Here is a 6,000-nt window from a genome sequence, read left to right as displayed (position 1 = left end):
ACTCAATATATAATGTGACACATTTTATTTATCGGCCAATTTCGGTTTTAACATATCCTCAGTTTGATGTGGGAAATGTAGGATAAGAAGAAAGAACAAACAAAAAAGGAGGAAATGAACCCAATGGGTTGATAAAAGTACTGGAAAGTACCAAATAAATATCAAACCAGCACTTGTTTAGAGAGACAGGAAACATGAAAAGGAACTTAGAATATCATATTCAGGTCAGGGTGAGAAGAGGGTGCAATAGAAATAGGAAATAAGAATGAATATGAAAACACTAAAAGACAAGGGCAATCTCTGTGTCATCATACATTGCCATCTTCAAATACATGGGCTCTCTGCTTATCAATCCCAGTTCTTCTACAGCCATTTCTTCTCAGGCCTCAACAAGCTTGTTTCTATTTTCCAGCTTCATCAAGAGGGCAGGCTTCACCACTCGTTGGGGCTATTTTAGCCATTTAACCGATCTTCAGTTTTGATGAGCAGAGTGTAGGATAAGAAGAGAGCTGGGTAAATACAGGAAAAGATAAGAGACAAAAAGATACAGATAAACACAGGTGGTAAAAAGCCAGGAACGTGGGGGCGTTCAATAAACAATGCAACACATTTTATTTTTTGGCCAATTTTGTTTGTAAAAAATTTGAATTTTGTTTGGGGCATCTTTGAATATTCTCGCTTCGTCTTGTAGAGTTTCATTAATTTCCAATAAGTGGCAGCGCTATAACTAGCCTTCAGAATGGCATCTGTAATGGAGGTGCGTACCAAACAGAGAGCAGTTACTGAGGGTTTTTTTAAGTGGAAATCCAGGGCATCACAGATATTCGTAGGTGCTTGCAGAATGTCTGCAGAGACCCGGAAGTGGACAAAAGAACAGTGAGCCTTCTCCATGATAATGCAAGACCTCACACAAGTCTGCGCACCCAACAGGAGCTCACAAAACTTCAGTGGACTCTTCTTCCTCTTTCACCCTACAGCCTGAATCTCGCGCCTTCTGACTTCCATCTGTTTGGCCCAATGAAGGATGCACTCTGCAGGAAGCACTATGTGGATGATGGGGAAGTTACCAATACAGCATGATGGTGGCTCTGACATCAACCAATCGAGTGGTACCATGCATTATATGAATAAATTGACAAAACTTTTCAATCAAGTAAATGATATTACATAAGTCTTGGGACTAGTTTCAGCCACTTATTGGCCATCTTTAGCCAAATAAAAACTAAACAAATTATGTGATAATTAAAACATATGTATACCAGACAAAGACAATGTTGTAGGAATAATTATAACATTAAAATATATATAATTAAAAAAATTAAGGTTATGATCTTCTTGTCACAATATATCATCTTTATGTTGACTTAGGACCTCAGGCAAAGAAGTAAATGTCTGATGTAGAACAAGCACTGACTTCTGAAGTCAGAAGATGATTAAATAGAAACAAAAGAGACAAGGACAATCTCCACATCTGCATACATCTTCATGGTTTCTGAAGTCAATGCTTGTTCCCTATCCACTCCTTTGTTTACATGGCATGCCTGCTTCCTCCAGAAAGTCAGTGCTTGTTTTACATCAGATGTTAGAGATTTACTTAGTGCGGCCAGTATCCAGTATTCGAGAGATAGTGGGTTCGAATCCCACTCTTGGCAGCCCTGAAAATGGTTTTCCATGGTTTACCATTTTCACACCAGGCAAATGCTGGGGCTGTACCTCACTTAAGGCCATGGCCACTTCCATCCCATTCTCAGCCCTTTCCTGTCCTATCGTCGCTGTAAGACCTATCTGTGACGGTGCGACGTAAAAAAAAACAAAGAAGAGATTTACTTCTTTGCCTGAGGTCCCAAGTCAACTTAAAGACATCATATTGTGACAAGAAGATCATAACCGTAATTTTTGTTATCATATATTTTTTAATGTTATAATTATTCCTACAACATCATCTTTGTCTGATATACATATGTTTTAGTTATCACATAATTTGTTTAATTTTTTATTTGGCTGAACATGGCTACTAAGTGGCGGGAACTAGCCCCAAGATTTATGTAATATCATTTACTTGATATCTTGTATTGAAAAGATCAATTTATTCTTATAATTGCACTTCAATATGGAAAAAATATGAAATTTATAGCTTATAATGGTACCATGCAGGCATACAGGCTCTCACGTTATTGTAGCATAAGGCTGTAGCATTGAATGGAGATTATGTTGAAAAATAGAGTATTGTAACAAATGTATTGGGGAATAACATGGCGTATATGAATCCTCAATAAAACCAACCTGCTTGTAGGGGAAAAAATGTGTTGCATTATATATTGAACTCCCTTCATACATATACTATTGCTCGCTATTCCCACAATGACCTGACGCTGTTTTATCTTAATTCATGTTCCTTCTTTAATGTCCTATCTCTGCGGGTTTCAATACTCGGTAATGGGTTGTTTTAATATATGAATATATGTCACGTATGTGTATTTCACCTGGCTGCCAAGTGAGCATTATCGAAAGGATTAGTAGAATGTTAAAAAATAAAATACATGATGGCGTAAAAATGGACCAATCCTCACCACGATCGGACCACACAACACCTCGCAATCTGCAGGCCTTCGGGCTGAGCAGCGGTCGCTTGGTAGGTCAAGGCCCTTCAAGGGCTGTAGTGCCAAGGTGCTTAATGTGCAGAGTCAACTCTACACAGAGCAGAACAATTTTTATAGAATATCACTGCTAGAAAAGAGTGCTGCACTAAACGGAAAGAATGCCTGCCTGCTTCCAATTCAGTGGAGTGTAAGATATGTGTGTCACCAGTTACAGCACTGTGGCAGACCAAGGCAGTTGTGGTGAAACTAGTGCTGAAAATTGACATTCAAATACTCTTATAAATATAACTAAAGAAAGCTGGAAATACCTCACATGGTAAATTCTGAGAGGAAAACTGCTGGAAGAGCATCTTCAGCTAATGTTTCATTTTCAAAAATCTATGTGGAACCATATACAATTTTAAAAAAGTAAAAATCCTCAAGTCTGTGACTAGTATTAGTGTATTTCACTAATTCTACAAAAGCCTGAAACCGTGCTCTCAGGATGAGACACATGAAGACGAAGATGGTTGCAGAAGACATTTTTGACACTAATGAAACACTGCATGGTATGCATTACCTTTCAACAGGCAGTCTAAAAATGTCAAATGAGTATTTTTGCTTAGTTTAGTGTAGTGTTGTGGTGAAACACTCAACAGTAAACACAGTCTGTGTTAAAAATTCTGTTTTGTGTTAGGCTATTTATTGTGCTCAGGTCTCCATATTTCTGTTTTATCTGTTCAAACCTCATATTCTGGCATCCCTGTACTTTTGAACTTTGATGTGACTCAGGACTGAAAGGTAAAATTACATTATTTTATATTGGTAATACTTCCCCTTCAAATCAAAAAGCTTGTGTGCTTTTAAGGAATAAAGCATTACCATATATACATGACTAATCCCTGCATATTTTGTGAAAATTTGGTGGCAGTACAGGTATCATTTGCATCAAGGCTGGTACAGTGTTCATGACATACACATTTTTCTATATACTCTGTTGGTAACTCTATTCCTGCCCTAAGTGTCAAGCATGTCATGTACATATTGCATCATTTGGTGGCAGCAGTTTAAGTAGTAGCATGTCTTCAGGGCACCTTGCGTGAGTTCTCATTATAAGTAGTTCACAGCTAAAGACAAGCTTCACATTATTGGAGGGGAAGAGCAAGTAGCTAATCATGCTTGGAAAGAAACTACAATGTTGACAAAAGTTGCAGTACATGTTTGGAGGAAAAATGAAGCTCACCGGATATTTCGTGGGCAAAAAGTGAAGTTTCCAGAAATCAAAGACAGGATATATGTGGATATGTTACTGAAAAGAGAGTTCAAATGCATGGTCATGAGTTAAATGTGTCGATTGAAAGCAATAGCATGAGAGTTAAAAATTGCAGGTTTATTAGCCATGGATGGATCACACATCTTTTGAACAAAATTGCTTCAGTTTTCATAGGAAAATTAGATTTGCACAACATCTTGCAGCCAATAATAATGAAAAGATTGTGAATTTCCACAGATTCAATATGATTTACTCTCACGAACTGGTAATGCAAACCAGACATCAGCATATTTGGAAGATTATGATACAGTGAGTTGTCTCATGATTTGGTAATTTATTGTACTGCAGTAATTACCATTTCCAATATAAATATTTAACAAAGCAATACAAATATCAGTGCAAACATTTTTTTTTCAAAATTTCCATTCCTAAAATAAGGGTGTAGGGATTATTTGCATATTATTATTTGTATCAATACTCTTAAATCATCATCATCATCATCATTTCCCAACTTCAGTTTCCCGGGTGTGCTGTACAAGTGCTCGCCATCTCCTTCTGTCTTCATACATCTAATAAGAGTAAAAATACTCTTAAATAAGGTTTATTAATAAACGTATTATATTATTATTTTATTCAAAGTTGGCATAGTTGAACATGATATTAGTACAATGAAGTCTTGTGGATGATGGAGAATGAAATTTAGAATTGTTTGAATAGAGAGTTCATTTTTCTTATAAAAACCCGCAATTATCCAAGAACTTCAAAATGGGCACTCACTTTGACACACACCATTTCAAATGAAAATGAGTGTATATTATTTCATGTTAGTAGTATTTCATTATTTTATACAATAAAGGCCATTGCAAGGATACAATGGTTTCTAGGGAAAAATATGTTTTTGGCAATTTCTTTAATTGAAAACAAAAAAATGCACAAATGGTTGTAGGTTTCCCTTAATACAGAAAGATGTGTAATCTCCTTTTCAAGCTCTTTTGCAATCTTTTGTTCCAATTTTAAAGTAATTTAGGTTACTTTTTATTACTTGTTGGTATTTCACTGTTTCTTACAGTCATGTGAATTAATCGGAACACAACAATAACATAAACATTTTATATATTTTTGCACTTATTCACCTAATACATACCTTTAACCATTGCTAATGGCTAATATGTCCTCCTTTCTCTTTTATAAGTTGATTTACAATATTTGGCATAGATTTCACAAGCTTTTAAGCGCATATTTAAAGAAAATATTATATCTATTTTATAAGGTGCTTTATATGATTTGGCATAGATTCCACAAGCTTTGAGCATATAATTTAATTTCATTGTCATGAAAACACACAGTAACCAGAGACTCTATCATACAGTACATACTTTTGTGGAATAGTCAAGTTTTATGAGCCTCCTCTTGCAAATATCCCACGTGTTTTCTATTGGATTAATGTCAGGGGAGTTCCATGACCACTCTTTAAGACTCTAATATTGTTCTCAGTGAAGAATTCCTACAAAGTAGGCAAAGAGTTAAATCTCACTGAAAATTCTGTCACCAACTGGCAACCTCTTCTGCAGCTTTTCCAGTATTTGGATGTACTGGTGGATTTCATCATCCTGTCTACCTGGTATTCGACTGGTAGTAAGAGTCCCAGTCCTTCATGTGTGAAACAACCCCAATACATCATCTTCATGGGGTATTTTGTGGTCTGTTGAAAATGAGCTGAAGTTGTTGGCTCATTCTTCACTTGACACACATATTGAATCCTCTGCCACTGCATTTCAGAGTGACACTCATCAGAGAAAAGAACTTTCTTTCACCATTGTCCAGTCTTGATAACCACATGTCCACAAAAGACATTTCTTGCACATTTCTCCTATTAGAATGTGTTTCTTTACAGGTTTGTAGGCTCTCCTTCCAGCTGCCAGAAGTCTACAACGAACATTAGAAACATACAGATGCAATCCCCTTTCTCCCAATTCACAAGCCAAGTCCAGAGCAATGAGCTTGGGGTTTTATTTGCTTCTTTTGATGTGAAAACATTCATCAGTTGGCATTGTTTTTCTGGCACAGTTTCCTTTTCCCTTTGTTGAAACTGAGTCAGTCAGTTTATGCTGCTGAATAATTCTATTTATAGTGCCTTTACTGACACCA

Source organism: Anabrus simplex, chromosome 7 (genome assembly GCF_040414725.1).
Source record: "Anabrus simplex isolate iqAnaSimp1 chromosome 7, ASM4041472v1, whole genome shotgun sequence".
Taxonomy (NCBI): Eukaryota; Metazoa; Arthropoda; class Insecta; order Orthoptera; family Tettigoniidae; genus Anabrus; species Anabrus simplex.
This window is presented reverse-complemented; position numbering follows the sequence as displayed.